A 22,311-nucleotide genomic window follows, 5' to 3' on the forward strand; every position below is an offset into this window, starting at 1 on the left:
GATTTTATTGCAAGTACTTTAGGGATTATTGATCTTCATCTATGAAGGATGACATTGAAGCCAAGAGAGGTTAAGCTGGTTGTTCACTTCTTCAATCTCACGCAGAACCAATTCTAAAGAATTGTCTTTTGACTCCTAAGTCCTGTACTTGATGTATTTATCATCACTGATAAATGAATAGATGTTTCTGAATGGAACCAAAGAAAGTATGTCAGGAGAGCCAGATTGAAACATTTATTTACCCCATCAAAAAGTGGGCGAAGGATATGAACAGACATTTCTCAAAAGAAGACATTCATACAGCCAACAGACACATGAAAAAATGCTCATCATCACTGGCCATCAGGGAAATGCAAATCAAAACCACAATGAGATACCATCTCACACCAGTTAGAATGGCGATCATTAAAAAGTCAGGAAACAACAGGTGCTGGAGAGGATGTGGAGAAATAGGAACACTTTTACACTGTTGGTGGGATTGTAAACTAGTTCAACCATTATGGAAAACAGTATGGCGATTCCTCAAGGATCTAGAACTAGATGTACCATATGACCCAGCCATCCCATTACTGGGTATATACCCAAAGGATTATAAATTATGCTGCTATAAAGACACATGCACACGTATGTTTATTGCAGCACTATTCACAATAGCAAAGACTTGGAATCAACACAAATGTCCATCAGTGACAGACTGGATTAAGAAAATGTGGCACATATACACCATGGAATACTATGCAGCCATCAAAAAGGATGAGTTTGCGTCCTTTGTAGGGACATGGATGCAGCTGGAAACCATCATTCTTAGCAAACTATCACAAGAACAGAAAACCAAACACCGCATGTTCTCACTCACAGGTGGGAACTGAACAATGAGATCACTTGGACTCAGGAAGGGGAACATCACACACAGGGGCCTATCATGGGGAGGGGGGAGGGGGGAGGGATTGCATTGGGAGTTATACCTGATGTAAATGATGAGTTGATGGGTGCAGCACACCAACATGGCACAAGTATACATATGTAACAAACCTGCACGTTATGCCCATGTACCCTACAACTTAAAGTACAATAATAATAAATAAATTAAAAAAAAAAAAGAAACATTTATTTACATGAAAAAAGAAGGAAAGGAAGGAGAGAGATGCCACCTTCACAACCAAAGTCTCCTTCACTCCCCCTCTCTACTGAGGAAGCTGAAGGCCCTCATGCTCTGGTCTTCTCTTGTAGACTCTCCATTGAGAAAGTCAATTACTAACTCCCATTTCTGGCAGTGGCAGGCTAGAGCACTTGACCAGCCACCCAGAGCTGATATTGTGCTAAGGTATCACCAGGCTAACAAAGGAAGGGAAAAGAGGATCTACAGAACGAAGATGATTGTGGAAGCTACTTTTGCCATGACGGCATTTGAGCCAAAAATTTTAAAAAAAATCAACTTTAAAGGTATAATTTGCGACCAATGGAAATCACCCATTTTAAGCGTTCAGTTTCATAAATTTTGACAAATGTCACAAAACTACTTTTACTCTCAAGAATTGTAATATTTCCATTAACCCCCAAGATTTTCTTGTCCTCCTTTGTAGCCAGTCTTCTTCCTCCATCCCAGGCCCAGACAGTCATTGATCTGCTTCTTGCCACTCAAGTGTTGCCTTTTCTAGAATTTCACATAAATTGAACCATACAATATGGAATCTATGGTTTCTTTTATTAACGTGTTAATAAGGTGAATGACACAAATTGATTTTCAAAGGCAAAAAAAAAACCCATTGCCTTCCTAGAATAAACCACACTTGGTCATAATGGATTGTTATCCTTAAACTGATGGATTTGATTTGTGAATATTTTAAAATAATTTTTATTTATATTGAGGAAGGATATTGGTCTGCAGTGTCCTTTTCTTGTGATGTGTCTTTGGTTTTGATAGCAGGGTAATGCTGGCCCCATAGCATTTGAATTAGGAAGTATTTCCTCCTCTTCTGTTTTCTGGAAGACTTTATGTAGACTTGGGTTTATTTCCTCCTTAAGTATTTTTGTGGAATTCATTAAAATATCCTGAGTCTGTTTTTTTTTTTTTTTCTTTTTGGAATGGTTTCTGATACTGAATTACATTTATTTAATAGATGTAAGGCTATCCATGTTATGATGAATGCTATAGTGTTAAAAGCTAGATTTTGTTGTATTACTTTCAAGAGTATTGGGCCTCAGCCAGTAATCCCAGCACTTTGGGAGGCCCAGGTGGGCGGATCACTTGAGGTCAGGAGTTCAAGACTAGTCTGGCCAACATGGCGAAAACCTGTCTCTACTAAAAATACAAAAATTAGCCAGGTATGGTGGTGCATGCCTGTGGTTTCAGCTACTCGGGAGGCTCAGACATGAGAATTGCTTGAACCCAAGAGGAGGAGGTTGCAGTGAGCCAAGATCATGCCACTGCACTCCGGGCTGGGTGATAGAGCAAGACTCTGTCTTAAAAAAAAAAAAAGGTGTTGGGCCTTCATTGAAGTTATGTTGCTTATAGATGAGTTTGACCCTTTTGAGGCTTGCTTTTGGGCTTTTTTTAGGGTGTGGGTTCAGTGTAGCTTTTGTTCTAGGATTAATTTATCCTTACTACTAAAGCATGATTCTTCTAAAGACTACCCAGTACCTAGTGGTGTGCTGGTAAATGTTTAACAACTGGTTCTCTGGGAAAAAATAAAAATCTATTTGTAACATTTGCTGATTTTCTATCATGGCCAGTCTCCATCTACCAATGTGACATCAAACAACTCTCAAAATTCCTGAAAGCTTAGCAATCAGCTGTCTCAAACAGGGACAAACCTGCCCCAGTACATCACTGCCAATGCCTACATAGTATGAGGTCTCTCCTCCCTGTCTGCCCTGTCTGGTCAAAACATGAAATGTTCCTGGCTTTTCATAAAAGCTAGGAAGTTCTGGAAGTTGTTTCATCTGCTGCTGCTTTCTGGTGGTTCCTTCTGCAGCCTCATGGAGTTTTACTCCACATGTGTGCAACTAAGGGAGCAGCCATAGGCTCAAGTAGAAACCTCTGAATACCCGCAGGGCACTATTCTAACATCTGACATCTTCACCATTCTGACATCTGAAAATGGTTGTCCAATATCTAAAAAACGGTTGTCCAATATCTGAAAGCAGTTGTCTAATATCTGAAAACAGTTGTCTAATATCTGAAAACAGTTGTCTAATATCTGAAAGCAATTGTCCCATATCTAAAAACGGTTGTCCAGTATCGGAAAATGGTTGTCCAGTATCTGAAAATGGTTGTCCAGTGTCTGAAAACAGTTGTGCAATATCTGAAACAGTTGTTTCACGTGTTTGGTCCAGTATTCTGATTATTTTTGGTAGAAAGCCAATTCCTATAGCAGTTAATCTTCAATTTGGGCAGATTTAAACTTTGGTATCAGCTGGGCGTGGTGGCTCATGACTGTAATCCCAGCAATTTGGGAGGCTGAGGTGGGTGGATCACCTGAGGTCATAAGTTCGAGACCAGTGTAGCCAACATAGTGAAATGCCGTCTCTACTGAAAACACAAAAAATTAGCTGGACGTAGTGGCAGGCACCCGTAATCCCAGCTACCAGGGAGTCTGAGGCAGGAGAATCGCTTGAACCTTGGAGGCAGAGGTTGCAGTGAGCCGAGATGACACAAGTGCACTCCAGCCTGGGCAACAAGGTCAAGGTCTCAAAACAAGGTCACTCCGTCTCAAAAATAAATAAATGAGTAAATAAATAAAAATAAATAAACTTTGGTATTGACGACCTCCCTTCGATAGGTTACCAAAGACAGGTTAACAAGGAAAGCAAGATTGTCCAGTGTCTCCTACCTTCTATCCTTCTATCTTTGTCAGGGACAATGATCTTCCTACATAAACCTTAATAGGAATTAAAATTAAAGAAGAGGAGGAAATATGAGATACCTTCTCTTAATGACTGCAGATCTTCTAGCCTAAAAGATGACGTCATGTGCCACGTAGAAAACTTGTGGCTGAAAGTGTCCAGCTCTTGTTGCTGGTGATAGTTGAAGGATCATAGACAATGAGAGTGGTATCAGAAGTTTAGAGATAGATAGCTGTGGTTCTAGATTTTGAAACAATGAAGAAGATATGTTGATCCCATTATAGACCAATGAAGTTGATGTTGAACTTAGAAAGGTTCTAAAGTACTAGGCTCTGAATAAATTATTAGAGGAATTATTCCTAAGAACCTAAAAAAGGAATTATCCATACTAGGCATCAGCTTATGACCAAAGACATAAGTCATATCAGGCTGAATATATGTGTAATGTCTGTCACATGGTAGAAACTCAGAAGATACTGATAAAATGGGTAAATAAATGAATAACCAAATTCCTTTCTTTTGATGGACTACAAAATTCATAGTTCAGGAAAGTGCAGCAGAGAGTATACCTGGCTTTTGACAAAACACTGGATAATTCAGTAAACGACCTCTCTGAAGAAGCTAGACCATAACAGAATGGTTCAATGGATCACCTGTAGTGGACCAGCCATTCTGCCAGTTTCAGGAGATGCAAACAGAACCAGTACATGGTCCATACAATTTAGATTTAGACTTAGATCTAGAAACTGCTAATATCAATATGATGTGTGGTTGATATGGTAGAAGAACACAGAGGCTGCACTGAGAACTCAAACAACAGGCAAAGAGGCACCTGGGTCAGCTTGAGGGGTTACAGGAACGCTTTTTAGAGGAGGTGACCCCTAAAATGAGACTTGAATGGTGATGACTATGTCTGTAGTATTCATTCTGCTATTTACTTCTTCCTGAGTGGATTTCAATTTTGGTGCTTTACATTTTAAGTTCTGTATCATGTTGGGTAGTTTTTTCCTTCATGTCTGCTCCAACCACTTTATCTTGTGGAAATTCCTCCCCAATCTGGGTATTAACGTACCAATCAGCATGCAGTTTTCATTTTCATACTTTTCTGAATCTCCTCGGACATTTTAACGGAAATTGAGAGAGACAGAATCAGAGACTTAGCAATTGCTTAGCAATCCCCCTTAGTAGGGGAGTCACTTGACCTCAGAAGTTCAAGACCAACCTGGGTAGCATAGTGAGACTTGTCTCTACAAAAATAATAATAATAAAAAATCATCAGGTATGGTGGCACACACCTGTACTCCTAGCTACTTGGGAGGCTGAGGGAGGAGTATCAATTGAGCCCAGGAGTTTGAGGTTGCGGTGAGCTATGATGGTGCCGCTGCACCCTAGCCCGGGCAACAGAGCATGAGCCTGTCTCTGAAAAAGAAAAAAGAAAGATGACAGTGTCTCACAGGACTGGATTCTCTGGATATTCTTTCATGGTTTAGATACTGTGTCAGCATGAGAATCAGTAAAAACAAGCAAGAGAATCTTAAAAAAAAAAAAAGAAGAAAAAATGATCTCCAGCATTGTCACCACCAATGACCCCTTCTATTTTTTCCCTTGCATAAATCAGGCTTTATGAGGTATCTTATAAATAAATAATATTTAATAATTAATAAGAATTGATTTGAGACACATGCCTTTGCAAAGCAGAGTTTCTGGCTAGCATAAAATATCTGGTTGGAATTCATAAAATTTAGCTAAAAGCAAAAAGTCTTAATAAGCATTTCTTGGGAACTTACTATCTGTCAGGCACTACCCTAAGTGCCTTCCCTGCATCAAATCAGGTGAGCCTCAGAAGCAACCTATGCAGTAGGTACTGTTATCACCCCTATTTTACTGATAAGGAAACTGAGGTTCAGGGAGGTTGAGTAAACTGGACAAAGTTTTACACCTGGTGAATTGTGATGCTGAATTGAAATTCAGACAGTCTGGCTCTAGACTCTTAACTTTGTAATGCACAATTGACCCTTGAATTAGACCTTGTTGTGGTTTGAGTGCAAATGAATAATTTCTGATACTTTCTGAAACAATAAAAATAGCACACAGACATCAATTACTACCTTTGGGGGCACCCAAGTAGACGCCTCTGCTCTAAAACCAGAATACTGATTTGTGTCCTGAGCCCTGCCTTGAAGGAATGTTACATGCTCCCCATCATTATTAGAGAGCCCAAGAATTGCTAAGACATTATCAGATACAACCATGATATATTAATCAACAATACATAGAGATGGGGCAGTGCTATATAGCGGGCTTGTAACTCAACCAGAGTTTCATTTTTAAAAGCTGGGCCTACTGAAAGAGAAACACCTCTTCCAATAGACTATTATCCTGCAAATATGTATTTAGGGACATTTGAAATTGTTCTATTTACCTAATCATCTCTAATGGCTACTTTGGATCTATGACAGCTGTATGTGTAAATATGGCTCTTAGATCTTTCTCAATGTATGATACTGGTCCAATAGACCATAACAACTTCTTCAGGGAACAGGATTTCCTTGAAGCAGAATCTATGGAGTATCAAACAGGGCTCACAATGCTTTAGGAGTTGCTTCCGAGGTCATTTCAGAATGCTCTCCTCAGAACTCCTTGTCAAAAATTATTAGGACATTTGGGTATATACCACTAAGATCTGAATATCAATAAACGTGAAAGCCAAACATAGATTTTTTTTTTTTTCAAATGAGAACAGAGTCAGGATGATTCTTCATGGGCAATAAACAGATAATAGGCAAGGAGAAGTAATTAAAAAAGAGTTTGTGCAGCCAAACCAAATATATTAAGCAACAAAGCTATGATAATAATACTGGTTACTATATAGTAAAGTAGAAATTGCTGATTTTAGACAGAGGGAACACAGATATTATTCCAATATATTCTAGCATATTGAGAAATGATTAACTTGACTGGTGAAGTTCACCCCTCCCTGTGATATAACAGGACATGAATAATTGCCTCTCCTCAGCTGTGCCTATGGGACTATGGCATAGCTTTACAAGACCCTGCTCAACTTTTATGTTAGTTTCCTGTGGTTGCTGTAACAGAGTATTACAAACTGGGTGGCTAAAAACAACAGAAATGTATTCTATTGCCATTCTGGAAGCCAGAAGTCAGAAATCAAGGTGTCCACAGGGCCGTCCACACTCCTCTAAAACCTGTATGAGAGTCTGGGCCTGTGGCTCACGCCTACAATCCCAGCACTTTGGGAGGCCAAGGTGGGTGGATGACTTGAGGTCAGGAGTTTGAGACCAGCCTGGACAACATGGTAAAACTTCTACTAAAAATACAAAAATTAGCTGGGTGTTGTGGCATGCACCTGTAGTCCCAGCTAATCAGGAGGCTAAGGCAGGAGAATTGCTTGAACCTGGGAAGTGGAGGTTGCAGTGAGCCGAGATCATGCCACTGCACTCCAGTCTGGGCAACAGAGTGAGACTCCATTACAAAGCAAAAAACAAAAAACAAACCAACAAACCCTGTATTGGAGGATCCCTGCAGCCTTTTCCTAGCTTCTGGTGATTTGTTGGTTACCCGTTACCTTTCTTGGTTTGCAGGTGCACAGTTTAAGTCTCTCTTCCTTTTATCCTATGTCATTCTCAGCGTGTATGTCTTCGCTTGGCATTCTCTTCCTTGTCTCTCTCTTTCCCCTTCTGGACAGCAATCACATTGGATTAAACACGCGCCCAAATCCAGTAGGGTTTTTATCTTAACTACATCTGCAGGACCCTATTTTCCAAATAAGGTTGCCTTCTGAGGTACTGGGGGTTGAGTCTCTAACATATCCTTTTGGGAGTCATATGCAATCTGAAACAGCTCCCATCCCTTCAATATCACTCTTCACTCTGCATTTGTGTAGTTGGCAGGTTTCTAGCCTCCAACTTGCGCCTGCACCATCCTGACCCTTACCATAGGCCACCTGATACTGTCATCTGTTCTGCACTGTGTCATCTGCTCTATGTCTTGCCCTCTGATTGTATTGTAACTCTTTGGTAAAGAATTCTTACTCAAACTTATTTCTCACAAAGCACTTAAAACAGTGATTTGCTATCAATAGCACCTTCTACTCTTAGAGCAACTTTATACTTTAAAAAATTCTTTCACATACATTATCTGGCATGCTTCTTTTAACCTTCCTGTGTGGTAGATTGGATTGATGGTATTATCCTAATTTTATGTCAAAGGGGATTAAGATCCAGAGAGGTGAAGTGACATGCCAAAATACTGAGACAGGTGGCTTGGGCTAGTCTCAGCACCTTGCATTGAAAAACTTCTTCTTATTCTCATTCTGTATAATTTGATTTGTAATGAACCAAGAGTCCTTCTGGGAAAACAAAACAAAACAACATAAAACTCCTTACTCTCAAGGCGAAGTGCCTGCAACGAATGAGAGGAGGGAGGGGAAAATGGCTGAATCTAAAGTCTGTCTTTTCTGTGAGTGCAAGCAGGCTGGAAGAAAGTTGCAAAACCACACAGCCTTCCTGTTTCCTCAATCAATTCTTGCTTTTCTCCTCCAGCATAGCAATGAAAAAACCTTGACTTTCCTTAAATTTCTGACCCCATGACCTATTCCCACAGTCTGAGATGGCTGTTTCTCTGCCTTTTTTTTTTTTTTTTTAAATAAAAAGTATCCAGTGTAAACTCCTTCAACATCCTTCCACCTACCTGAAAAAAGTCTAGAAGTGGGGAGGAGAGGAGAAAGGGTGAATGTGAACGGGGACAGAAGTTAATGGTATCTGACTAAAGGTCAGTTGACTAGAGCTGCATTAGCTGGAAGGACTGTGCAGCCTCTTTGGGCACAGCCATAGAGGGTTCCTAGCCCCAGGGAGCTGCGCGGGGATAGGAGGCAGCCTGCTTTGAGCATGAAGGTGGCAGAGGAAGGAGCCCCTGTTTGAGAAGAAGCTCTCATGCTGTGAACACCTCCTTCCACTTTTCCACTTCTTTCTCTCTTTACTGGAACTCATGAAGGAGAACTTGAAAATCATAATTAGCTTGGAGAAGATAAAAGAGGTCCTCCTTGGTGGGAGGGTGAGGAGAGCGATGGAGAGGGAGAATGAGACTTTAGACAGGGAGGGAGAGGAGGAGGAGAAGGAGGAGGAGGAGGAGGAGGAGGAGGAGGAGAGAGAGAGACCAACCGCTGGCACACAGAGTAAAAGACGTAGATAGTACTAAGGAGAAAAACTTAGCAGCTTTTCTCTGACCATGATAAGCTGCTAGTTACAGTGTGAGGTGATGCTTGCTACTCCAAAAGGATGTATTGTAACCAGGCTTTTATACTGTGAATTCTCTCCTTGATACTTTTGCTTCCAGACTTCCTCTCTATTCCTATAGGCTGAGTACCATCTAGCAGGGACTAGGAAGGTGGTTTCACAATTAAATTGAGAGAGGAGAAGGGGGGAGAGTGAGAGAGATCATATCAACTATCATGGAAAAACTTAAGTTGAAAGGCACGCCAAGTTTAGATATACAATCTGTTTGCATAAATGAGGAATGCAAAGAAAATTTGGGGACAGATTCTTCGAGAGTGTATGACAAGCTAAGCTGTGGTTTGGGCTCTTAGAAGAATGCTAAAACCCCAAATGAAAAGCCAGGCAGAAGAAGAGCAAGGCTTGCATGCAAGATATTTCTATCTGCTCTACATACCCACCCTCTCCTCATGCCTGTGTGCACTCTGTGACACACACACACTTGTCCTCATGCACACACATACACACACCAGTCTTCTCTAACACTCCTAGACCTGAATTTTAGCCAGAATCTAAGGACTGGAGCTCTGAGCAGGGGCAGGGTTACCTCCACTGTCCTAGCTCAGCTGTAATCCAACGATCCTCATTCACAAGTGAACTAGGGGATCTTGAAAATATATGTTACAAGTCTTGAGGGTTCCAGGAGCCTCAGGACTCTAAAAGCAATGAGGGATTCAGGCCATGTGTCCATGTGCTATGATGACGAAATAGACCAAGGGTAATGAAAGGTTATTAGCATGGAATAAAAGTTGAAGCTTGGAACTCAGGAGGCCTGAGTGCAACCTGTACCTCTTCTCTAAGCAAAGTGCTGTCTTCTGTATCTATTTCCCCTTCTGCAAAGAAATGTATTTTCCTGTGTTTTAGCCAGTGTTTCTCAAACTGTAATGGGCATACAAGGCACCAGGGATATTGCTAATGGGAAGATCCTGATTCAGCAGTTCTGGGGTAGGCCTTGGGGGTCTACATTTATAATAAGATCCCAAGCTGCCAGTAACCTACATAACACCTTTGCCTGAATTAGAAAAGGTTTCTCCCTCTGGGCAGATGCAGTCCAGTGGGTGCCTTTGTAAAAGGAATTCTTTTCCTGTGCAGTTTTACTAGTGATGTGCAGGATGTATTTCAGTCCCTGCATTTCTTAGGACAGTGCCTTTGAGCAGTGCACAAGTTGCCCATCTGCACATGGCAGTCCTCACCACGTAGACAGATGTCTCCTGGACTACTGCGAAGACAGCCTTGCTTCTGATCCACCTGAGATGTTCTGCTACTCTCCTTCCTTCACAGCACAACTCAGCCAAGCCCATCAAGGCATTTATTGTAACTCTCATTCTTTTAGAAATACCTGTTTTGTTTTGCTTTGTTTTCCAGAGACTGCCAGAATGACATGTAGGAATGAACTTATTCCTTCTCTACTTAAAGAAGAGAGCTTGGGCCTTGGTTCCTCACCCTCCAACGTACCCCTACTTAGCCTAGCGCTCTCTCTAAGGGCTACATGGCTGATCCCCTCTACTGCTTTTGCTGGAGTTCTTGCCTCTGGGGTTTTGTATCTCACATCATTTATTAATTCAGGATCTAAACAACTAAGCTCCTGTACCTGGTCTCAGTACGTGATTATTATGTGGTTTTCTCAGATCTTTTGTTTTTCATCAAATATTACCCCTCCTTTACATGGGATCAGACATAAAGGCAAATAGCCAATTGCTTGAGATTTCACTAAGCTTGGTGTTTACCTTGGATGGTAGCATTCAGTGAGGTGTCCAACTCTGAAAGGTTTTCTTAGCCACACCCCTGCCTGGGCTGCCTTGTTCTGTCCTGTCTATCACTGGGGAGAAATTTAAAAATATGTATTTGTCTCCCCAGCGTTGCTGAATTCTTTTCCTTTATAGGAGCTTAAGGTCAAGGCTGGGAGAACAATGGACCCAGTTAGGAGAAGCACCCACAGCAAAACTTTGAGGTCAGCTGTCCTGGGCTTTCTTTGAAGGGTTTGGTGCTACGTATTCACATATCTCTTGAAAAGAAACTTTCTGCCAAGGACAGAAAATTCTGATTTCTCTTAAGTAGCAGATTGAAAGGAGCAACAAAGTGGCACAGGAAGATCACCGTGCTGAATCTGGAGGGTTAGGTTCTATTAACTCTGGCTACTTGCTCAAATTTTCTGTTATATCTGTATAACGATGCAATAGAATTAATAACTTTAAAGGTAGCTTCTAGTTTTAAAGTTGTAATACTCTATGAAATTTGTTGGCTTTAACAATGTATTTTCTGTGAAGCTAAATTTATGGGGTTAAAAAAACCCCTGCATTTTGAAACAGTGGACTAATTTGTAATCTAATTTATTTAACCGAGGATAACTTTGAAAAAGTTAGTTACATTATATTTTAGTTCAGAAATAATGGATTTGGGGCTTTAAGAAGTTCTAATTTCATTGCTATTTGGCCCCAGAGTTCAGAAGTTGAATTCCTACCAATAATAAAAGACCGTGGTGCTAGAGTATGGTATATGAACAATTGTGTTTGACACAAAGTGATCAAGTTATTTTTAATTTAGTTTACTTATTGGAAACAAGTCAGTCATTTGAATAATATTCAAATGTGTGTAAATCAAACTGATGTAAACAAAAAAATGATCTCTCTCAAAGACCAAAACCAAATAGAAAAAAGATATTAACAGACTGGACTGCACACAGAAAGGAATATACAAATGGTTCTTGAACACATTAATAGATGTTCAATTTCACTCATCATAAGGTAAATGCAGGCCGGGCGCAGTGGCTCACGCCTGTAATCCCAGCACTTTGGGAGGCCGAGGTGGGCGGATCACAAGGTCAGGAGATCGAGACCACCCTGGTTAACACGGTGAAACCCTGTCTCTACTAAATATACAAAAAAACTAGCCGGATGAGGTGGTGGGCGCCTGTAGTCCCAGCTACTCGGGAGGCTGAGGCAGGAGAATGGCGTGAACCCAGGAGGCCAGAGCTTCCTGTGAGCCAAGATTGTGCCACCGCACTCCAGCCTGGGCAGCAGAGCGAGACTCTGTCTCAAAAAAAAAAAAAAAAAGATAAATGCAAAATAAAACTATGCCAGGTTACCACTTATCACCTATAAGGTTAGCAAGGATCAGAAAGTTTGATAACACAGCCTAAATTATCTACCAGTAAGAGTGTGTTTAAATAAATTATGATATATCAATACAATGAAATAATATTCAGATGTAAACAAAAAAGTAAAAATTAAAAAAAAAACCCCAAAATAAGAAAGCTTTTCTATGTACTGATAACAGGAAAGTTTCCAAAACGAGATTGAAATATAGGACAAGAAAGTAATGGTGTGTACAGCATGTCATCGTTTGTTTGGTTTGTATAAATAGTTGGGATGGGTTTCTTCTTTAGTTACATACATCTGTTTTCTCTCTGGCTTCTTGCTGAGGGTGATAGTTGTGATCAACCATGATGTACTTCACAGTGTGAATGAGATGCAGGCACAACGAGGAAGGCTGTTCTCTGGTGTGTTGGACATTTGTGTGTTTCCTTCCTTGAAGGAGATCCTCCTTTCTTTTTTCCTCCATGTCTGCTGCAGCAGGTGGTATAGACTAGAGTCCCTTTCAATGCTACTCTGATGCTCCATTAGTCTCTCCCACCTACTGCTTTTAGAGTGCAGTTACATCTTGGGCATACAGGATGCCCAGAGGGATGGAAGTGGGGCTGGGGGTGGGAAGAGCTTAACTGGCACAGTTATTCCAGGAAGAGCTCCAGAGCTAGATTTTCCAATCAAAGGGGCATAGAGTTATTGCAAGAAAAATATATGTCACTGATGGAAACACAGGGAAATATATTACAAGGAACCTGTGAGCCAAATTTCAGAACTTTCTGGATCAATTGAAATCAAGAAAATAGTTAATTCTCTTTCATTACGTGCCCCATAATCACTCCCAGTGGCTCACAATTTTTCTTCCTATTTGCCCCAAGCTTGGATCTTCTCTGATACTCTCTAGGAAGGAGTTGCATTTGCTTCTGATATTTTGTTTTGTGACTTTCCTGCTTCGCTTTCTCTGACCATGCAATCTCATTTTAAAAAATTTCCAGCACCGTCATTGTTCTGATCTTTCAAAAATATATTTTCTGACCTTTCAGTAGGGACTTGGGAGGGAGGAGGGTTATGACTGAGAGAACTCTTTCTGGCTTAATGGTGCATCTTGAGGGTTTGAAGTGTGGGGGCCAGAGGAACACAAGGTTGAGATATTACTTTCCCTGGCACCTTCTCTGCCAGGTTGCCCACACCTTTGTAAATAGCTCCTTTACTAAACTCTCACACTACCCATTTTGAGAGTGCTTCTTGCAGGGCCCCTGACTGATATGAACCCCATTTATAAGACAAAGAATAATTGACAGCTGTCAACATTTGTAAGATTTTTGGTTCATGTGGTTTTCTTAAAGTCCAGCTTATATACAGTATTACCCAGACTATAGAGAGTACAGAGAAAAATTTTACTTTTGTCTGGCTACTGTGAGCTAGAGGTTAGGCAGTGTATTAGTCAGCGTTCTCCAGAGAAACAGAACCAATAGGATCTTTATAGACACATAGATATTGGCCGGTTGTGGTGGCTTATGCCTGTAATCCCAGCACTTTGGAAGGCCAAGGCAGGTGGATCACTTGAGGTCAGGAGTTGGAGAGCAGCCTGGTGAACATGGCAAAACCCCGTCTCTACTAAAAATGCAAAAATTAGCTGGACATGGAGGTGTGTACCTGTAGTCTCAGTTACTTGGGAGGCTGAGGCAGGAGAATTGCTTGAATCCAGGAGGCAGAGGTTGCAGTGAGCCAAGATCGTGCCACTGCACTCCAACCTGGGTGACAGAGCGAGACTCTGTCTCAAAAAAAATCTATCTATATATTATCTATCTATCTATCTATCTATCTATCTATCTATCTATCTATCTTTATATGAAGGACTGGCTCAAGCAATTGTGGAGGCTGAGAAGTCTCTTGATATGCCATCTGTCTACAAGCTGGCAGCCCAGGAAAACCAGTGGCATTGTTCCAATTCAAGCTCAAAGGCCTTAGAGTCAGGGGAGCCAATAGGGTCAATTCCATTCTGAGTCTGAAGGTCCACGTAACCAGCAATGTTGATGTTGGAGGGCAGGAGAAGATGGATGTCCCAGCTCAAAAAGACACAGCAAATTCCTTCTGCCTGTGCCTTTTTGTTCAATCCTTGACACATTGGTAAGGGTGGATCTTCTTAACTCAGTCTATTGATTCAAATGCTAATCTCTTCCATAAACATTGTCAGGGACACACCCAGAAATAATGTTTTACCACCTATCTGGACATGCCATGGCCCAGTTGAGTTAATACATGAAATTCACCATCACAGGGAGATTCAAAGTCATTCATTCACACATTCACTCTGCTAAGCCCTTATTTGGCTCCTGTCACATCATAAACTCTGGTTAGACCACAAAGAATATATAAAAGAAGGAGTGTATGGGATCTCTGCCCACAATGTGTTTCAAGCTGTTGATGAAAGCAAGACACTCACAAAAGAAAGAAACACAGAGTAATATAGGAGATGTGATTATAAAAATGGTTTATTAAAAGAAATTCTAGCACACAAAAGCTCAAAGAGTCATCAAGTATGGTTTTCATATTGGCGGATAAGGTCCCAGAAGTTAAGTGACTAGTCTGGGGTTGGAATCAGAGCTGATACCTTGAGCCCAAGTCTTCCATCGTGTTCTTCCAGCTGCCACCTCCCTACCCTACACTGACTACCTCCCCTTTAACAAATATTCTGTTTACATGGGTGGCGTCATATTCCATGAAGTTAATCTAAGGCAGGATTATGGCTAACTGAAACTTTTAACAAGTACACAAGAACTTGTACATATGTGAATTATGGTAGTTTATATGTAATTTTAAAATATTGCAGCCACAGTTACTTTATAATCACAGGTGTGATGTCCAGTGTAATTAGGGTGGATCAAGAACCAAAGAGAGGGAGAGTTTTGGTCTTCTGACAGCCAGGGGAATCCCTCACCACAACTCTTGCATGGGGCAACGCTTTTTCTGGCATTATGTTCAGGCATTACTGGTGGTTATGTATATTGGCGTGACCTCTAAGAAGTGCAACCACTCTTGTTGTATGGATGCATCATCAAGGAGATCCTGTTCCCCATGGGAGCTTCAGAAATATACGTGTCTTTTAGAGCAAGAGGGCAGAAGCAAGAAGGACCAACGCCCTCCTGAAGGTCCCAGTCACTGCTGACTTGCCAGTCTCCCTTGTGGTAGGATTTCTAATTAGACTCCACAGCCCTTCTCTGATCTTCAGAGAACTCCTGTTATTTCTTGGTAGAATTTCCAATGACTCTTGGCCTTTCAGACATTAACAACCCTAAACACCGACATCTAGGAAGAAAGTGGTGTTTGGAGATCTTATATGGCTCCAACTGTGACTGGTACCAGGTGAGCTGATGGTGCAGCTCTTGGGGGACACCCTCTATCCCTGTGCCCCTGCGTACACGTGGAGACAACTTCTGTCATCCACTAACACCTCAACAGGACACCTCAGGGCTTCACTTGTGGGATCTGATAGCAGATATTTATGCAGATAAAAGTACAGCAGATTCCTTCTGCCTCTGCCTTTTTGTTCAATCCTTGACACATTGGTGCCAAGGATAAAAGCAGAAATACTTCTGCTCCCTAACTGAGGAGAAATAGACACATATATAAAAATATTTATGTGTGACTATTTCCATTTTCCTTGATATGGAACACCATATTTAAAAATGTGATCATAACTTTGTAATCAAGGATATAATATATAAGATAAAAGGAGTGAAAAACATAACTAAATATGATTTATCACAGGAGTGTTGGAATTGTTTAACATTAAAAGATTCTCCAGTGAAATTGACCATAGTAGCATATGGAAAAGACAAAAGAACATACAATTATTTTTATAGATTCTGATCAAACCTTTGGTATAAAAGTTGATATCATACATGATGAAAGCAAACACAAAATCAAAATAGTTTTTTCCCAATTATGAATAAAAAGTAATTTGATAAAATATTTTAAACAAAATGTCAAAGTAAACCTCATAATGAATGGCCAAGTACTAAAAATATTTCTGTATAATTGGAAACAAGTCAAGGATATCCCCAGTTGCTACTTTTATTCATCATTTTACTGAAGGTCCTACCAACTTAATGAGATAAGGAGTATAAGTAAAGGGAATATAGACTGGAAAGGAAAAAATAAAATTGTCAATGCAGACAGTACGACTATACACAAAACATTCCAGTGACTCCCACAAACTGTTAGAAAGAATAATAATTATTGAATGTTTTGTCAATTGCCCCCAAAAACACAGCATTCTGTACACCAGCAACACAGAAGTAGAAAAATGCAACTTGAAAAAAGATACCATTTTGAAGCATAACAAAAAACAATAAGGTACCTGGGAATAAATTGAACAAAAGATGTTTAAAAATCTTATGAAGAAAAGGATAAAATATTCTGGAAGGAAATAAGTTAAATGCAAGTAAATTAAGTAAAAATGACAATCCTCCCCTAAACAAATCCCCAAATACAATGTAATTTCCTTTTTATTTTATCTTGTGTTTTTATTTCCATAGGTTTTTGAGACTAGGTGGTATTTGGCTACATAAGTTCTTTAGTGGTGATTTATGAGATTTTGGTCCACGTATCACCCGAGCAGTATACACTGAACCCAATTTGTAGTCTTTTATCCCTCACCTGCTTCCCATCCTTTCCCCCCAAGTCCCCAAAGTCCATTTTATCATTCTTACGCCTTTGCATCCTCGTAGCTTAGCTCCCACTTATGAGTGAGAACATACAATGTTTGGTTTTCCATTCCTGAGTTACTTCACTTGGAATAATAGTCTCCAAGCTCATCCAGGTGTCTGTGAATACCATTAATTCATTCCTTTTTATGGCTGAGTAGTATTTCATCATATATATATATCTTATATATATATATTATATATATCTTATATATATATATCACAGTTTCTTTATCCACTCGTTGATTGATGGGCATTTGGGTTTGCTCCACATTTTTGCGATTGTGAATTGTGCTGCTATAAACATGGGTGTGCAATGAAATGTTTTCATATAATGACTTCTCGTCCTCTGGGTAGATACCCAGGAGTGGGATTACTGGATCAAATGGCAGTTCTACTTTTAGTTCTTTAAGGAATCTCCACACTGTTTTCCATAGTGATTGTACTAGTTTACATTCCCACCAGCAGTGTAGAAGTGTTCCCTTTTCACCACATCCACACCAACATCTATTATTTTTTTATTATGGCCATTCTTGCAGGAGTAAGGTGGTATCCCTTGTGGTTTTGATTGGCACCCAAATGCAATGTAATTGCAATCAAAGGTTTTATTGAGGGTTGTATGGCATATTCCTAACAGAGAAGGTAAAGTCCTAGCTCCCAGGATCTGTGAATGTGACCCTATTTGGACATCGAGTCTTCACAGATGTAATTAAGATGAGGTCATATTAGATCTCACCCTAATCTTTATAGGAAGGCCACATGAAGACACAGAGACACACACAAGGAAGAAGGCTGGGTGATGTTGGCTGTGTGAGGATGGACACAGAGATTGGAGTGATACAGTTACAAGCCAAAGAACGCCAACCACTGCTAGAAACCACCAGAAGCTCAGGGAGAAGCATGGAACAGATTCCCTGCTCCCGGTCCCCAGAAGGAACCAACCTGCTGATACACCCTTTCGGACTTCTGGCCTCCAGAAGTGTGAAAGAACGAATTTCTGTATTTTAAAAAAAGTTTATAATAAGACTAGACTTATTCAATTCCCTAGTAAAAGTTTTGATTATAAGTAGCCAACAGTATAAAAAGTACAATATAGGTCTGTAGATTTCTAATATATTAATACAAAGTGCATGACTGCATATAGTACATCCCACAGGCGAAGAGAGGTGGAAGGGGAAGAAGAAGACTGTGGCTGAGGTCTAGTAATAAACAAATAAATACAGGAGTAGAGATGATCCATAGTATAGTATATTCTACCACTAATACTGCAGCCAACATATACAAAAAAAATTTTCAAAATAACTCAGGAGGATGATAATGGCTGGACTTTTGTAATTTGCCTCAAAGACTAGGGGAGAGCCGACCCAGCTCACTGTATAGTCTGTGCATATGGTGGCTTGTAGCATGTAAGGTTTTCCCAAAAGAAGGAATTATAGAATGTTTAGATTCAGAACTATAAAACTACAGGGTGCCCATAAAAGGTGGCTCACTACTTATTGTTATACTATCCAATATTTAAAATGGAGTTTAAAAAATAAGCACTGAGTCTTGTTACTACAAGGCAGGCAAGTGCTTCTCCCTCATTATGAAAAGACTGAACTGGTGATACTTTTTCCTGAACATTCAGAAAAGAGGCAGTAAGAGTGCTTTGGTTTGGGTTCGAGTGAGAGGCTTTTCTTGAGGCTTTTAGGATTGAAGAGCTCTAAGTTCAGGTTATCTCAATGTTCAGAAAGCCTGAATAAAAGGAGCGAAACCAAAACCAACCCACTTAACATGAACACAAACCTCTTTTCTTTTAGTAAAATTTGCTTTTAATACAGAGAGAAAGAAAATAAAAACCTAATAGGCTGGAACAAGTCAAACACTCACTCTACACAGATAAAAGCCTTCACAAGGGCCAACTGAAGTAATCCAGACCTGAAACTGAATTGTGCAGACTTTCAATGAAGTCATCAAAGTCATGTAACACAAGCAAAAGTCGATTATTTACAAACTCAGCAAGCCCTCTAAGAAATGTGCCCCAGGTAGCATTAACCTTTGTTTTGTGCCATCCTGAAGACTTGCACATTGTATTTTTCGGATAGTTTAACATTTTTAATAGGGTGTGTTCTCTACCATGTGATAATGCTTTGGCCCTATTCCTGCAGGGTCTCACCTGTCTTGCCATTTCCCCAAGAGAAGCTTTGATTCTGCTTTAGAAGTTTCACGTACACTAAAATCTTTATCAAATGTTAATATGAAGGGAGATAGCACAGGATGCAACGTATAGCATCAAGTTACCTGTCTATATATTGAGAAATTACTTTCTCCTCCAAGGTATTTGCAACAGAAAGCTCAGTCTGTCCTGCTTGATAATCAGTAGTACAGGTTGAATCATCAGAACCGAGGCAAGACCTTAATATTTCAAAATTATAAACAGCTACCTCTAGGGGCAAGTCCATGTTACTGAGTTATGACAAATTTATTATCCTAAGGGAAAACAAGTGTAGTCAGCCATCTTAAAAAATGCCCCAACCACTGGTTCTCAATACAGAAAGATTAAAAACTACAGTTTATCATAAACAAATTCCATCTTTGTCCCCTGAAACTCCCCTAGTTTCATTCATTAGAAGGGGATTAAAAAAAAAAAAGAGTGAAAGAGTACTTTACAGCAGCATTCAGCTTTCCTATGAAATAGTCAGCGTCGTAAATATTATATACAACTCTTTTTTTAGTGAGCTAGACACTGGCTTCAAAGTTGGTGGGACTGAGGGAAAATCAACCCATTGAAAACTATTCTAGACGTTGTCTTTTGGCAGAATAGCAGGTATCCAAGTTAAAAATAGGACGGTCAGTTTGTTGCTTTGTGGTCTTTTCAAAATTTAGATTTTTTTTTTTTTGTTCCCCTTTTACATGAAAACCTCAGTCTCCACTCCTGAGTGGGGATGGGCAGAGGCTCTGGCCTCTGCTCCTCTGGCTTCTGGCTTCTCAGCAGATGCTTTTCTCTTTTTTCCTTTTTTTTGGAGACAGGGTCTCACTCTGTCACCCAGGCTGGAGTGAGTGAGGTGGCATAATCTCAGCTCACTGCAACCTCTGCCTCCCGGGTTCAAGTGATTCTCCTGCCTCAGCCTCTTGAGTAGCTAGGATTACAGGTGCACCACTACGCCCGGCTAATTTTTGTATTTTTAGAAGAGACGGAGTTTCACCATGTTGATCAGGCTGGTCTCGAACTCCTGACCTTAGGCAATCTGCCCACCTTGGCCACTCAAAGTGCTGGAATTACGGGCATGAGACACAGTGCCTGGCCCAGCTTCTTTCTTTTGACTGCAGCAAGGCTTGAAGAGATGTGTGTAGATGAGGACTTCCCCAAAACAGTCTTTCTAGATGACCTCACAGCGTCTCTTCTGTCTTTTCCAGTATGTGAGCTCTAAAACGGAAAAAAACGGGCATTCTGTCAGAACCAGAAACCACCTCTCTATCTGAGCTGTCATCTAACTGGTTACTGTTACAAGGAGATTGAGCTGCGGACGCATTTGAGGTGGTGTTGTGAGCATCAGAATTAGGACGTTCAAATTTCTTCTGCAGTTTACTGATCTGGATGCTTTTTATCCTGTTTCCAGATAGAGTTTTCACTTTCTTTGGTTTCAATGCACGCTTTATACTGGGTCCAGGCCTTGTAACTACCACATGACTCTAGTTTTTTTTGTTTGTTTGTTTGTTTTTTTGTTTTTTTTTTTTAATCCTGCTGGCACCTTCTTCCGTCATTTTACAAGCAGGACATAGGCATTGCAGATGTCTCCTGAACAGGTCTCATAATCCAAAACGGCTCTGGAAGTCCTTTTCATAGCATTTACTGTCAGTGAATCAAGAACTGGAGGACTTAGCTCTGCAGATACAGCAGCCCCCTATATGCTGGTACATCTTTGGCTTATGAAAATCAAACATCTTTTCTTCCGGGCAATAGTCTTCCAAAAGCAGCTGTTCCACGAGCCATAACGTCCCCCAGGTGAGGAGTGCACACTGGGCCAGCCCCGCCTCAAGCACCCCCTCCTCCTCAACTGCCTTGTCTAGCCAAATTTCTGTAATTTTTAAGCCACCCAGTTTGTGACGCTTTGTTGCAGCCATTCTAGGAAACTAGTACAGGTTTCAAACTTGACAAGCTGATTATAAATCCTATTAAAGAATAAAAGACTAAAAATAAACAAGAGGGAGGAAATGGAGGAGAACTTGCTCTATCAAGTATCAAGACTTGCTGTAAAGCTATGGTTATTGGAACAGTTTTGATATTGACACACAGTTTCTAAGACAAATGACCTAAGCACAGGTCATTTGTCCACTTACTTATAAGTGGACACTTGAAATATGACAGACGAGACATCGAAATGAATGGAAAAGGATGAGTCAATAATAGTGTTGAAACATTGGTTGTAAGTGGATCTATAAAACCAGATCCTTATATCCTACACAAAAGGAAACTGTAAATGGATTAAATACTTAAATGTGAAAAGCAAACTCTAAACCATGTAGGAGAAAATAGAGAAAATCTTTAACTTCAGGTAGACCAAAACAGAAAAGATTCGACTATAAACAAAAAACAAAATGCCTTTAGTAAATTTTGTGCATGCAAAAAGAAAAAAGATTTGACTATAATGGCAAAAAGAATAAATTAGGCTATATTAAAATTTAAATGTCTTCAACAAAGGACATCATAAAGTGCAAAGAAAGAAAATCCACTGATCAGGAGAAGAAATTTGTAATCCATATTCCTAGGATCCACAGAGAATGACTAAAAATAGAAAAGGCAAAGCAAAAAAATCTAATAGAAAAATAGACAAATGACATGAAGAGGCATGACATGAAGAGGAATCCCTAATGGCTAATACATTTATAAAAGTATTCTCAACCTCACAACAATCTGGAATAAGAAAATTAGAATAACAGTGAGAATGATTTTATTCCTGTAAGATTGGGAAAATGAAAGTCTAATTACACAAAGTGTTAGGGAAGATGTATGGAAAAAGAAACTTTCATCCTTTGCTGGTGGGTGGGTAAACTGAAAGAACCACTTTGGAGAAGAATTTGGCAACACCTAATACAGTTGAATAATGAGCATCCTCTCGGACTCAGCACTTCCATTTCTTGGTATGTATCTTAAGAAACTCATAAATGTGCACATATGCAAGGATGGCCATCCCTTTTGTAGGGGAATGAATATGCAACATAATGGGATTCTACTGGGTAGTTAAAAATTACTGAAGTGGATCTCTTTATTTACAGATACATCTTAAAAACATAATACTGAATGAGGAAAAAAGAAGCTGCGAAGGTAGATGAACAGTGTGATTTCACTGGAAACTCACCTGGGGCTGGATGGTCTAGGATGACTCATTCCCAGATCTAGTG

At 40.1% G+C, this 22,311-nt stretch overlaps 1 pseudogene; it reads right to left on the minus strand.

The window, feature by feature from the left end:
• Positions 1–3,063: 3,063 nt before the first annotated feature.
• On the minus strand, positions 3,064–20,871 carry LOC135964506 (SIN3-HDAC complex-associated factor-like; annotated as a pseudogene).
• Between the last annotated feature and the right edge of the window lie 1,440 nt (positions 20,872–22,311).

This window comes from Macaca fascicularis, chromosome 8, assembly GCF_037993035.2.
Source record: "Macaca fascicularis isolate 582-1 chromosome 8, T2T-MFA8v1.1".
Classification (NCBI taxonomy): domain Eukaryota; kingdom Metazoa; phylum Chordata; class Mammalia; order Primates; family Cercopithecidae; genus Macaca; species Macaca fascicularis.